This window comes from Chiloscyllium plagiosum, unplaced genomic scaffold (assembly GCF_037043375.1).
Source record: "Chiloscyllium plagiosum isolate Xiang-an unplaced genomic scaffold, Cpla_swu_hap1 HiC_scaffold_7, whole genome shotgun sequence".
In the NCBI taxonomy this organism is placed as follows: domain Eukaryota; kingdom Metazoa; phylum Chordata; class Chondrichthyes; order Orectolobiformes; family Hemiscylliidae; genus Chiloscyllium; species Chiloscyllium plagiosum.
Genome location: NW_028270145.1, coordinates 92,702,470 through 92,717,676, shown reverse-complemented (window position 1 = coordinate 92,717,676; position 15,207 = coordinate 92,702,470). Strand labels below are relative to the sequence as shown.

Genomic DNA, 15,207 nt, shown 5'->3' with positions numbered 1-15,207 from the left:
GCTTATTATGGTAACTTAAATTCTCATGCTCATTTGAGTGCAACAAGATGTCTCAGTGCAATTTGAACAGGCAAAGAGAAGGGCACTGTACATGGAACAGGAAGGACAAGAAAAGGTAATGGAAAAGTTGGTTGGGAGAGGTGAAAATAGGTTAAGGGTGTTTTTTTTTAAGGCTTGTCTGAATGCAGCGTGAGACTAAACAGCAGAGGGGTTTTGGGCAGGGTGGGGTGGTTCAGTTGAAAGATTAGTCTGCACAGAGAAAACAGGAGCAGGAGACACCCATTGGACAATGAACTGCCATCAACAAAATAACAAACAACTTACAATTTCTATAAATTCTGTGTCTTACAATTGTGTCCTCCACAACCACCTGATGAAGGAGCAGGGCTCCAGGAGCCAGTGCTTCCAAATAAACCTGTTGCACGATAACCTGGTGTTGTGTGATTTTTAAACTTTGTACACCCAGTCCAACACCGGCATTTCCAAATCATAACTTACATTTATATAGCTCTTTTAATGTGGTAAAGCATCACTTTGCTGCATGGCATTCGGATAGATGTTGACACAAACCAAAGAGGAGTCATAAGGATGAGTGACTAAAAATTTGCTCAGAAGGCAGGGACCAGGGAAAGTTTTAAAAGGAGGAGACAGGAGAAAGTGAAACAAATCCATTAACCTCCCAAGTGCTGAATTTCAAACAAAGCAGAAGGCAGAATAAGCTGTGAACATTCAATTCTCAAGGCCATAAACCAGTGCTACAGAACAGTTTGACTCTGAAGACTCTGCAGCGTAAGAAAAAAACAGTAGATTTTTTTTAAAAAAAGAGCTGAATATATAACATGACCCCTCAAGGCTTCTCACAAAGCAAAGCAATTTAAACTTGGCTCAGCATTAACCCTTTCCTAGATAGCCAGCTCAACACTGACTGTTCACTGTGCTGCCGCCCAGTGTGAAATGTATCGTTCCTGATAAGTGTCTCATACACCTTGCCCCTGCCCCCCTAGCCCCAAAGTGCGATTAGCCAGGGTTCTGATTAAGACACAATGCTAATGTATGCAGCAGCTGTCAAGCAGGGCTCTTTTGCAGGCACAAAAAGAACGCCCCCCTCCCCCCCAACGCCTTTCCTTTCAGATGTTTTCTACTCTGATCCTGATTATACATCACAAACTTTAAAAAAGTCAAGTGCCCAACAAAGGTACCAGATCTGCGAAGGTAATGGCTCGTAAAAAGGTGCTGTGGTCAGCACGTATCACTGACCTCTACACCTCAACAGCTGAACATTCGCTTAATCGCACCCAGTGGAATGCTCACACATTTATAATGCTATGATTTATAAAGTGGGTTTGAATAAACCCCTCCAGAAATGCTCACTTCAGAGAGTATCACCATTGTGTCTTCATTTGCTGGGTTAATGACATTATGGGACATCCCAACATTTAAAACAAAACTTATAAAACACAAAGCCAAGGATCATGTGAAAATCTCATCAGGTGTTTCTAAATATCAGGTATAATCAGATTGAACATGGAACAATACAGCGCAGAACAGGCCCTTCGGCCCTCAATGTTGCGCTGATCTGTGAAGCCAATCTGAAGCCCATCTAACCTACACAATTTCATTTTCGTCCAAATGACTATCCAATGACCATTTAAATGCCCTTAAAGTTGGCAAATCTACTACTGCTGCAGGCAGTGCGTTTGACTACCCCTGCTACTCTGAGTAAAGAAACTACCTCTGACGTCTGTCCTATATCTGTCACCCCTCAATTTAAAGCTATGCCCCCTTGTGCTAGCCATCACCATCTGAGAAAAAGGGCTCTCACTTGTCCACCCTATCTAACCCTCTGATTATCTTATATGTCTCAATATCTACAGCTTTTCTGAATATATAAAGAATTAGGTATCTTTAAAATAAGATCAGAAATGATTTTCAACTAAACTTTCCAAAAAGTTAATACATTAATAGGATGTACTAAACAGGACAATATCCCGACTTAGTCATTTTGAATGTGTTTGGCACGCTTGCCTTCATTGGTCAGAATAGGAGTTGGGACGTCATGTCGTGGCTGTACAGGATGTTTGTGAGGCCACTTTTACAATACTGCATGCAATTTTTGTCACCCTTCTATAGAAAGACTGTTGTTACACCTGAAAGGGTACAGAAAAGATTTACAAGGATGTTGCCTGGACTGGAAGTTTTGAGTTCTAGGGAGGGGCTGAATAGACTGGGGCTATTTTAGATTAGATTACTTACAGCATGGAAACAGGACCTTCGGCCCAACGAGTGCACACCGACCTGCCAAAGCGCAATCCACCCAGACCCATTCCCTTACATTTACCCCTGCCCCGAACACTACGGGCAATTTAACATGGCCAATTCACCTAACCTGCACTTTTTTTTTGGACTGTGGGAGGAAACTGAAGTACCTGGAGGAAACCCACACAGACACGGGGAGAATGTGCAAACTCCACACAGTCAGTCCCTGGAGGCTGAAGGAGTGACTTATGAAGGTTTATAAAATCATGAGGGGCATGGATAGGGTGAATAGCCATGGTCTTTTGGAGGAATCCAAATCTCTTCAGCATTGGTTTAAGGTGAGAGGAGAAATATATGAAAGGGACCAAAGGGGCAACATCTTCGTGCAGACGATGGTGCATGTATGGAATGAGCTATCAGAGGAAGTGGTGGAGGCTGGTATAATTACAACATTTAAAAGGCATCTGGGTGGGTATATGAATAGGAAGGGTTGAGACAGATATGGGCCAAATGCTAGCAAATGAAACTAGATCAGATTGGGATGTCTGGTCGGTGTAGATAGGTTGGACAGAGGGGTCTGTTTCTGTACTGTATGAATTCTATGAACTTAAATATTGTTTTGTGACAGAAAGACCTGTATCTGAGATATGCCACATGGTTGTTCAGCATCTGAGGCAGACTGAAGCAAGTTTGTTTATTTCAACAGGTCCTTTTGCTGATTGCCAACAGAGGTATCACCTTAGTTTCTCCACTCTTGGCTCAGTGAACAAAGAAGTGACCAAGTACACCCATTGAGTATTGACTGTAGTGTACAATCAATAAGCAGACTGGATTAAATACCATAGGTGAAAGTGAGGACTGCAGATGGTGGAGAATAGAGTCGAGAGTGTGGTGCTGGAAAAGCATAGCAGGTCAGGCAGCATCTGAGGAGCAGGAATCCTGATGAAGGGCTTTTACGCGAAACATCGATTGTCCTGCTTCTCAGATGCTGACTGACCTGCTGTGCTTTTCCAGCACCACACTCTTAACTCTAAATAGAGATCCATGCTCAATGAAAAGTTTAACTCTGTTTCACTCCCCAATGGTGCCATCTGACATGATGATAGTTTCGAACAATTTCTATTGCTAATACAAATCTCTCAGCATTATACCTCTGGATTTATTTGAACCAGTTAAATGCAAATGATCAACAAACTATCAATTTCAACCTGATATCCTTCATTTTGAACCTGTAATAGGTTGCAGTGTGTTACTGTCATCAGACTATACATTCTTCGTGTAAACCTGCATGGTTAAATTGGCACAGGCTGTTTTCTCTAGAAAGGGAGAGCAGAGACATGACCTAATAACGGTTTGAAGGTTATAAAAGGATTTTTTAGGATTAACATAGAGATGCTTTCATGTGCAAGGGAGGCCACAAACAAAATCACAAAAAAAAGTCTGATTAAATGAATATAGATGGGAAAAGGCTCATACAAACCCTTAAGCAACAGGATTCATCTGTTGGACCAAATAGCCTGGTTGCATGTTGGATATACAGGCAAGTCAATTCCAGACAGGTCTACAGCATTAGTCAGGGTATTTCTTATGGCTCTATACCACTGCATTGGGCTTCTCAGAATTTGAGAAGGGCTTGTACATTTACAGACAGACAGTTACCCACTCGTTGGATAAGGAGCCCCACAAAAAGCCACAATGCTTCAGGCAGCATGCTAGCCATCAAAATGTTAAGTATGCTTCACAGGCTAGCAACTATATCATTTGTATTTCTTTGCCATAAACACCGATTCAACATCTTGAAAGAGAATATTAACAAACAACACTCATTTTTAAAGCTGATCTTAAACCCTGATCAAGAACAGCAGAACTCAAAAGCACTGCAGTGGAATATGACAGGAAGCTGGACCAAGATAATTTACACCAGAAGATATATTCTGCACCTGCACACATAACCCACTGGCATTACAGAATTTGTCTCAAAAATAAGCATGACAGACAATGCCTTTGAGTAATCTACAAAAGCACCAACTGTGCATTTTGCTCTATGCAGCAGTTCTATACTTGGGTCGCACGCCATTGCTTCCAGTGTGAGAAGAACCACAAGAACGTCCGATTCACAAATACTTATGATCCCTGTGCCATGCTCACCCCTTCACTCGTAATATCCAATCAACCAATGATCAAATAACTTACTCCATGAAACAAATAAACAGGTCTTGCAATATCATTGTAGTGGCTGAGCAATTAAGGCAAAACTGTATAATTACTATAAGGATCAGTGAATATATAATGGCATAATGATTCTTTCCATCGATTCACCCAATATTTGACTCACCCAAGCACCGAAAACTGTAGAGGATCTCAAGCAAAAACACAACCTTATTCAAAAGTTCTGTTAATTTTAAAGACCTTAAATGACTGAAAACCTAATAAAATGGTTCAAAGAGACAGGGTCTTGCCACAAACTCAATAACGAACAGGAAAGTTATCTGGTTTCAGCAATCAGCACCAGCAGAAACTAAACAGATTTTATTCCATTACTTACCCCCCAAACAAAATGACCTGGCGTTTAATTGATGCAGTAAGGTTGTCTTATTCCATCGATTGAGGATCCCATAACCATGATTGCTGCTTTTACTCGTATACAGCTTGGCTGACTTCAGTGGGAAGTGTTGTCTGTGGTTTTCTCTTCAACTGCTGCTTTGAAGTGGCGTATAGCCTGCATCCAGTCTGTGTGCATTTTTGTCAGTTTCCAGCAACCAATCGACATTCTGAGGGGGGTGGCTAAGCACAAGGGCCTCCGCTCTGATTAGACTTCTGTCCTAATTGGCAACCAATCAGCTGTTAACTAGCACTCCCTGTCTGCCTCCTCACTCCCCCAGCTTCTGAGGCGCAAGTCAGCTTCAGGTTTTTAATTCTGAATGAGAGTTGTCTGCTTTCTCATGACAAATTAATCCTCAGAGGGCACTTCTAATTTTGCTAGCCTAATAATCACCTGTAGCTATGAAGTTGTAAACCTCTTCCCCACCCCTCCCCAAGTCCTCTCCAGCTACTGTGCTGCAAGATTTTTGTTCTTACTGGTTGTTTTTGTTTCCAGATGATTAACTCCTTTAAGCCCAAAGTAGACCATTCATTCCTCCTTCATTTACAGCCACACCCTCAAAATTAGAGGTGCTTCGACGTTCATTGCTGATGTCCTGTGGGTCACAGGACAGAAGAATATGATTTTGTTTATACAAATGAAAACTCTTATCTCAACATTGCAGGACGTGGGATAAGGGAGTAATTTTAAAAAGGGTGTCACTCTCCCACAAAGGTGTAAAATATAGATGACTTAAGAGGGAAAGAAAAGTCAAATTTCAAAAGTGACTGAATTAGATCAAAGGAGTTGCATTTTTTTTTCAACCCACTCTTTTGATGTGCCAGCACTGGGAGGCCAGCATCTCTTGGTTGATTTAAGGTCATAGGATATAAGAGCAAATTAGGCCATTTCACATACTGAGTCTGCTCTGCCATTTGATCATGGCTGATATGTTTCTTAACCCCATTTTCCTGCCTTTTCCCATAATCTTTGATTCCCCTTATCAACCAAGAACCTATCTGTCTTAAATATGCTTAATGACTTGGCTTCCGCAGAGATGACAAGGTAATGGATGGTCTTGAACCACTACAGTGTGTGAAGTGATGGTCCTCTCCCAACACTGTTGTGGAGACACATCATGATTTTGAAACAATGGGAGTGACATAATGGCAATATCCTGCCAAAGTAAGATGAGGTAGGACCTGGAAGGGCAATTTGATGGTGACGGTATTTCTATCACATGTTGCCTTTGCCCGTCTAATCATGTAAACCTGCTTTGAGACAGTCAGCAACCAAGATAATGTATAATAGAAAGCGTAGACTGACAATATCTTCCATCTCTGCGACTTCTACTACTTAGAAGCGTAACAGCAGCCATATTATGCAAGGATCATCACCTCCTGACTTAGATATGTAACATAAGTGGGAAAACTGAGGATTGGGAAGCTTTTAAAGAGCAACAGAGGATTACTAAGAAGGAAATACGCAGAGGAAAAATGAGGTACGAAGGTAAACTGGCCAAGAATATTAAGGAGGGATAGTAAAAGCTTCTTTAGGTATGTGCAAGGCAAAAAAATGGTTAGGACAAAAATTTGGCCCTTGAAGACAGAAACAAGGGAATATATTACTAGGAACAAAGAAATGGCAGAGGAATTAATGGGTACTTCAGATCTGTGTTCACTGGGGAAGACACAAACAATCCCCCTGAGGTAACAGTGGCTGAAGGACCTGAACTTAAGGGAATTTATATTTGCCAGGATTTGGTGTCAGAGAGACTGTTAGGTCTGAAGGTTGATAAGTCCCTGGGGCCTGATGGTCTGCATCCCAGGGTACTGAAGGAGGTAGCTCGGGAAATCGTGGATGCGTTGGTGATTATTTTCCAGAGTTCAATAGATTCGGGGTCGGTTCCTGAGGATTGGAGGGTGGCTAATGTTATACCACTTTTTAAGAAAGGTGGGCGAGAGAAAGCAGGAAATTATAGACCAGTTAGTCTGACCTCAGTGGTGGGAAAGATGCTGGAGTCTATTATAAAGGATGAAATTACTGCACATCTGGATAGTAGTAACAGGATAGGACAGAGTCAGCATGGATTTATGAAGGGGAAATCATGCTTGACTAATCTTCTTGAATTTTTTGAGGATGTATATCTGAAGGTGGACGAGGGAAATCCAGTAGATGTAGTGTACCTGGACTTTCAGAAAGCTTTTGATAAAGTCCCACACAGGAGGTTAGTGAGTAAAATTAGGGCGCATGGTATTGGGAGCAAAGTACTAGATTAGATTGAAAATTGGTTGGCTGATAGGAAACAAAGGGTAGTGATAAACGGCTCCATTTCAGAATGGCAGGCAGTGACCAATGGGGTACCGCAGGGATCCGTGCTGGGACCGCAGCTTTTTACAATATATGTTAATGATATAGAAGATGGTATCAGCAATAACATTAGTAAATTTGCTGATGATACAAAGCTGGGTGGCAGGGTGAAATGTGATGGGGATGTTAGGAGATTACAGGGTGACCTGGACAAGTTAAGTGAGTGGGCAGATGCATGGCAGATGCAGTTTAATGTGGATAAATGTATGGTTATCCACTTTGGTGGCAAGAACAGGAAGGCAGACTACTACCTCAATGGAATCAATTTATGTAAAAGGGCAGTACAGAGAGATCTGGGTGTTCTTGTACACCAGTCAATGAAGGCAAGCATGCAGGTACAGCAGGTAGTGAAGAAGGCTAATAGCATGCTGGCCTTCATAACAAGAGGAATTGAGTATAGAAGCAAAGAGGTGCTTTTGCAGCTGTACAGGGCCCTGGTGAGACCACACCTGGAGTACTGTGTGCAGTTCTCATCTCCAAATTTGAGAAAAGACATTCTGGCTATTGAGGGAGTGCAGCGTAGGTTCACGAGCTCAATTCCTGGAATAGCAGGATTATCTTACACTGAAAGACTGAAGCGACTGGGCTTGTATACCCTTGAGTTTCGAAGACTGAGAGGGGATCTGATTGAGACATATAAGATTATGAAAGGATTGGACACTCTGGCAGTAGGAAACATATTTCCACTGATGGGTGAGTGCCGAACCAGAGGACACAGCTTAAAAATACGGGGTAGACCATTTAGGACAGAGCTCAGGAGAAACTTCTTCACCCAGAGAGTGGTAGCTGTGTGGAATGCTCTGCCCCAGAGGGCAGTGGAGGCCCACTCTCTGGATTCATTTAAGAAAGAGTTGGATAGAGCTCTCAAGGATAGTGGAATCAAGGGTTATGGAGATAAGGCAGGAACAGGATACTGATTAGGAATGATCAGCCATGATTATATTGAATGGCGGTACAGGCTCGAAGGGCTGAATGGCCTACTCCTGCACCTATTATCACTCCTTCACTGATGCTTAATTGCACATTGATACTGAAGCAAGGCTTCAGTAGCTCAAGGTCCAGGAACACCTTCTCAGAGCAACACGGGATTAGTAATAAAGGTGGAATTGACTGCATCCTCCACACTAAATAACCAATTTCTTTCTGGTGATCTGGCAGCATCTGTGGTGAGAGAAACACAGCTAACATTTCAAATTAAATACAGCTCTTCTTCAGACAGTAAAGTTGGGTTTGAAATTTTAACTGTGTTTCTCTGTCGAAATATGCTGCCAGACCTGCTGAGTTTCCCCAGCACTTTCTGTGTTTGCTTCAGATTTCCAGTTTCCACAGTATTTTGCTTTTAATGTATTTCTGGTGGTGAAGGGTAAGACAGTAAGAGGAAAGGAATTTCATGGTTCATCAGCGGCTATCAGGAGAGCCATGAATGGGGGAGACAAACTCTAGCTTTCCCAGCTCCACAGAAATGTTTAAGGATTTAAAGTTACCCTTTCAGTGGTGATCTGTTCCTAGACTATATCTAAGCCTGCATAGCCTCCAGAGGACAAGTCTGGTGTCTGGACACTCAGGGTGATCCAATTTCTCAGAAGGTACTGAAAACATAAGCAGTGAACTTGTTTCCTTTTTTCTGAAGTCAGTGCAAATGACTGAGAAATGTCTTTGATAAAACAAATCCTACTGACAATCACAACAACGATCAATTTTGGCCTCATTAATAATCTGTTAATTTCAATATTCTGGGCTCAATAAACTGCACTGTGCCATCCTGGTCTATTTTCCAACAACTATGCAACATAATGGCAAGGATCAGGCAGGTCCAGACTCACCGGAGACTGGACTTATGGTCCAAGTTGTGCATCAGAAGCCCTTGGAAGTCCCAACATGCTGAGCTCCATGGAAATTGCCCAATCCTCAGGATCTACAAATACAGTTCTGGCTTACTTACCCAGATAATTGGCCAGCAAATGTTACACGTAGAACCCCAGTCTAATTCCTGGGTAACAACGTGCCTGCCACCCACTCACCTGCCATCTGATCCATCTGACACGCTATCCACTTACATCACCTACTGTCTACCCTACCACCCCGCCCACTTCATACATTCACAAAGATTCACACTGAATATTTAAATTTGCCAAATGGCAGTTCTTGTGTAAAAGGTGGGCATGCCTTGCTCCCTCACCTCTCCCCCAAAGTTCTAGTAGTGTGATACAGTATCCTGAGGGACTGTATGCTTCTTATTCCCAGCCAGCCTTGGAAAACCAGCAGGAATATGAAGCCGTGTCTGGGCACTGATGAGCAGGGGCAGAATCCTAGTATGATTATCACTTTGCTGAAAATCCTGATCGTTAAATATAATCAAGTTGGCCAAATGGGCAGACGCCTAGCAAATGAATTTCAATATAGAGAAATGTGAGGTAATACAGTTTGGTGGAAGAAACATGGTGAGATAATACTGGTCCAATGGTACTGTTGTGACAGGAGTACAGGAGCAGAGAGTCCTTAGGGTTCAAGTACATAATTCCCTGAAGGTAGCCAGGCAAGTTGAAACAGTTGTTAAGAAGGCTCATAATTGGGTTTATAAATAGGGGCCATATAGTAAAAAAGCAAGGAATCTCTACAAATCATTGGTCATATCACATTTAGAGTATTGTGTTCAATTCAGGGCACCTAATTTATGAAAGGATGTTAGAACCCTGTGGAAAGAGCAAAGTAGATTTACGAGAATTATACTAGAACGGGGGATTTTAGATACAAGGAAAGATTAGAGAGATTGGGCATATTCTCCTTGGAGCTGAGAGAATTAAGAGATGTCTTTATTGAGGTGTTCAAATTATGAACAATTTTGACAGGGTAAAGAAGGACATTCTGGTTCCACTAACTGGTGTGTTAGTATCCAGCGATCACAAATTTTAAGTTTGTCAGCAAGAGAGATAGGGGTGAAATGAGGAGAAACATCTTTAATCAGAGAGTGTTAGGATTTGGAATGCACTGCTTGGGAAAGTGGTGGAGGTGAATTCCATCGGAGGTTTCAAAAGGGAACTGGATATATATTTGGAAATGATTAAGTTAGTGAGCTGCGGAGATAGAGCTGGGGAAAGGAGTAGAGGGTAGCTCTTGTGGGAGTCAGTCCAGAGGTTATGAATCAAAGGCCTCCTTCTGTACTGTAAAATTCTATGATTTTGTAAGTGCTCTAACAGCAGTGTGTGTCATTGAACCTTGCTTTCAGTGTGGCCGAACCTGCTGACTTAGGATATTGTTTTGCTAATATATGGTTACTCTTAAAGCTTAAACGAATAGGTAAGAATAAATTATTTCTCATTATGCTGAACTTATTGCCTTTGAACTGAGGGATGGATTTATCAATACTTAAAGTGATTCAGAAGTCAGGTGTATAACTTCATTATTTTGCTCTTGGGACAGTTTCATCCAACTTGGAATGGTGAAGATACCATCAAATCAACAGAGTGAAAAAGAAACACCTGCAATTCAGAGACAAATGGTGGGTCTGACAACAAGGTAATGCTACCCTTTGTATCTACCATCACTTTCTCCCTGAAGAGAAACTCCTAATATGCTGCTGAATGCAAAATGCTGTGGTCTAAGATAAATAAGACTGTCAGTCATATTTGGACACACTCAATTGTCCAGCCTTTCACAGATTTTCACAGGTGCATGTGGAATCAGGCAGCACAGTGGCTGAGTGGATAGCATTGCTACCTCACAGCGTAGGGCTTTCGGGTTTGACTGACTGTGTGGAGCCCTCTCTGTGTCTGCATGGGTTTCTGCCGGGTGCTCCAATTTCCTCCCACAATCCAAAGATGTCCAGGTTGGGTGGATTGACCACAGTAAATTACCCTTTAGTATGCAGGCTAGGTAGATTATCCATGGTAGAGTCATAGAGGTGTACAGCACGGAAACAGACCCTTTCATCCAACCCGTCCATGCTGACCAGATATCCCAACCCAATCTAGTCCCACCTGCCAGCACAAGGCCCATATCCCTCCAAACCCTTCCTATTCATATACCCATCCAAATGCCTTTTAAATATTGCAATTGTACTAGCCTCCACCACTTCCTCTGGCAGCTCATTCCATACACATATCACCTTCTGCATGAACAAATTGCCCCTTAGATCGCTTTTATATCTTTCCCCTCTCACCCTTAACCTATGCCCTCTAGTTCTGGACTCCCCCACCCCAGGGAAAATACTTTGTCTATTTATCCTGTCCATGCCCCTCATGATTTTGTAAACCTCTATAAGGTCACCGCTCAGCCTCTGACGCTTCAGGGAAAACAGCCCCAGCCTGTTCAGCCTCTCCCTATAGCTCAAATCCTCCAACCCTGGCAACATCCTTGTAAATCTTTTCTGAATCCTTTCAAGTTTCACTACGCCTTTATGATAGGAAGGAGACCAGAATTGCACGCAATATTCCAACAGTGGCCTAACCATTGTCCTGTACAGCCGCAACATGACCTCCCAACTCTTGTACTTAATACTCTGATCAATAAAGGAAAGCATACCAAACGCCTTCTTCACTATCCTATCTACCTGCGACTCCACTTTCAAGGAGCTATGAACCTGCACTCCAAGATCTCTTTGTTCAGCAACATCCCCAAAGACCTGATCATTAAGTGTATAAATCCTGCTAAGATTTGCTTTCCCAAAATGCGGCACTTTGCATTTATCTGAATTAAACTCCATCTGCCACTTCTCAGCCCATTGACCCATTAGGTCAAGATCCCGTTGTAATCGGAGGTAACCTTCTTTGCTGTCCACTACACCTCCAATTTTGGTGTCATCTGCAAACTTACTAACTATGCCTCTTATGCTCACATCCAACTCCAAAGGTCACAGGCCTCCTGTCTGAAAAACAACCCTCCACCACCAACCTCTTCTATCCTTGAGCCAGTTCTATATCTAAATGGTGAGCTCTCTCTGTATTTCGTGAGATCTAACCTTGCTAACCAGTCTCCCATGGGGAACCTTGTTGAACGCCTTACAGAATTCCACGTTGATCACATCTACCACTCTGCCCTCATCAATCCCCTTTGTTACTTCTTCAAAAAACTCAATCAAGTTTGTGAGATTTGATTTCCCATGCACAAAGCCATGTTGACTATTCCTAATAGTTACAGGGATGAGGTGCTAGATCTGGAATTGCTCTTTGGAGGGGCGATGCTGACTCAAAAGGCTAAATGGTCACTTTCTGCACTGCATGAATCAATGATAATTTCATTGTCCCCATCTTGAAATGGTGTACAGCCAACATGAAGTTGGATTCTGTCACATCCACAGTACTCTGAAAGCAGGTTCTGCTGTTGTACAGTAAAAATGCAAAGAGTAACCTGGCTCTTTGTCGACTTAATCATTTGTAACTTTATCTGAACACAAGGAAGCAATATACTAATGGCATTACTTACTACATGGCTGACTCAGCACAGGAATTATAAATGGAATATGTGTCTCTGCATATAATCAGATACCAACGCACATTCAATCCATAACCTGCTTCATTTAGGATGTTGCTAATTCGAATAAAGGGTAACCATCTTCTCTTGTGAGATTAACTCACCCTTAGTGATTATTTCTGTTGGATCACATCACAGTCCATATGATGGTGTGTTCCTCATATCAGGAAAATCTCATTCTTTCATTAAAACTGAAAGTGAGCATAACTGAAATATCAAGTTTATTATAAATATTAACATTGATTAATGCATTTTATTAAACTAAAAGAAGTTTATTGTAAATATTACATATGAATTTGTGTCTGGTGCCATTTATTCAGAATGGTGCTGGGAGTAAGCAAGAGAACTCTTCTATCAAAGTCTTGCAGAATCTTTGCTTCATTCTCAACAACAGCAGGTCAGCATCAGATTGATGGTCAGATTTAGTCAGCAGTTACTATATGGTAAACATCTGTCAAATCTTCTGTACAAAATTCTCTCAGAAAAAAAATCAACAAAAAAGCATCAATTGAAAAAATACACTTGGATTTATATAGTTTCTTTCATGACCATGGTATGTACTGGGGTGCTTTATAGCTAATGAAGTGCTGTTGAAGTCTAGTTACTGTTGTAATATAAGAAACACAGCAGTGAATTTGTGCACAAAGATCAATGTAATGATGACCAGATAGTCAACTTCTAGGATGTTAATTGAGGGATAAGTATTGACCAGGACACCAGGAATAATTCCCTTAATCTTCTTCAAAATACTGTTGTGTAATCTTCTCTTTCAACCTTAGAGGGAAACTAAAGCCTGATTTAGCACCTCATCTGAAAAATGGTGCAGTAGGTGCTCATGTGTGCATGGCTATGTCAGCTTTGATGCCTGTAGTGAGGTTCTGTTATGTGACTTGAACCCAAGATATTCTATTTGAAATGCAAGAGAACCACCAATGGAGCTATAAACGATACAGACATATTCTGATTTTATTTTGTTATTAAAAGAAAAGACATACTCCATTGGTTGTGCTACCACAGGAATAACCCTATAGCGTATGGAAGGTTTGAGGCATCATGTTCTTTTATTTAAAGTTAATCATTACTAAATATAAAGCTAGTCTGCAGTTATTTAACAATAGCCTGCTATTGTTATAAATACCTCACCCCAACTGAATACATAAATTGACAAAAACGTGTTATGCACTATTTCTGAATTATATTTTTAAATTAATGTCTTTATTCCCTTCTCATTTCCATTATCTGTCTTCCAATCCTATCTGAAGAGCTAGTTGAATACTATGCTCACAACCGGCTGCGCCAGTCTAAGTCAACATTGTGTGTACAGTTGATATATGAAGTCACAGTCAATTTTTGTCTGTCTGTTTCTTCGACAGTCTCTGCATAGCAGCTCTTAACATCACTTGGTATCTTCTTATTATGAGCTGAGGCCAAAAGCTGATAATTAGGTTGTTGGAGTAAAAAGGAGAATTAATGAGCACATTACAACTTGAACATGCAGTGTCACTGAACTGTAATTAGGACTCTAGAGCTAAAATTTAGGCTGATCTTACTGACTGCTCTTTTAGGGAAAGGCAGTGTAATTTGTATCTTTTATGTGCACTTTGTCAGCAGGTCTACTTTTATAAACTAATCATTATTATTTGAGCTACTTTAGGTTTTCAAAGAGTGTATACGTATGTTATCTAAGGAAAACTGTTGGTTTACGCAGAGACAATCTCTTCCTGTGGAATTTATACAGAAGAAATGAGAGCAGGTTCTCGGGTCATAACCTGTAATGTCAGCAGGATCTACTTTTCAACCTGTAAGAAGTGAATTCATCTACAGCACAAAGCGAAGTTTCTACCTCTAACAAAAATAGAAAATCCACTTATGAGGCTGTTTTTCGGTACTGCATTCTAGTCTATGACCATCTGTCACTAGCCAGTATCTCAATGCTGTCTTCCAACAAACACTCAATCAGGTGCGAGCATGGATAGAAGCTTAGCTGTCTGGCAGAAAGCAGAGAATGGGGATAAAAGAGTCTTTCTCAGGATGGCAGCTGGTGACAAGTGGTGTTCCGCAAGGCTCAGTGTTGGGACCACAACTTTTCACTTTGTACATTAACAATCTCGATGAAGGAACTGAGGACATTCTGCCTCAGTTTGCAGATGATACAAAGATAGGTGGAGGGGCAAGTAGCATTGAGGAGACGGAGAGACTGCTGAAGGATTTGGACAGGTTTGGAGAGTGGGCAAAGGAGTGGCAGATGGAATACAATGTGGGAAAGTGTGAGGTCATGCACCTTGGTAGGATGAATAGAGGCATGGACTGTTCTGTAAATGGGGAGAAAATTCAGAAGTCTGAAGTGCATTGAGACTTTGGAGTTCTCGTCCAGGATTCTCTCAAAGTAAACTTGCAGGTTGAGTCAGTAGTTAGGAGGGCAAATGCACTGATGACATTTATTTCGAGAGGACTTGAATATAAAAACAGGGATGTTCTTCAGTGCCTCTATAAGGCTCTGGTCAGGCCACATTTGGAGTATTTTATGCAGT

The 15,207-nt window shown here is 41.6% G+C and overlaps 1 protein-coding gene across 5 annotated transcripts in view; it reads right to left on the bottom strand.

The window, feature by feature from the left end:
- Positions 1–15,207, bottom strand: part of lypd6 (LY6/PLAUR domain containing 6) — a 238,790-nt gene that overhangs the window by 96,661 nt on the left and 126,922 nt on the right. Inside the window, exon 1 of one of the 5 annotated variants that reach the window (XM_087989249.1) lies at positions 4,802–4,935. The exons of 3 other annotated variants lie outside the window; for them this stretch is intronic. The gene's annotated coding sequence lies outside the window, so the exon portion shown is untranslated. Of the gene's footprint in view, positions 1–4,801; positions 4,936–15,207 lie in introns of those variants that run through there. One more of the 5 variants, XM_087989254.1, reaches the window with a different exon arrangement.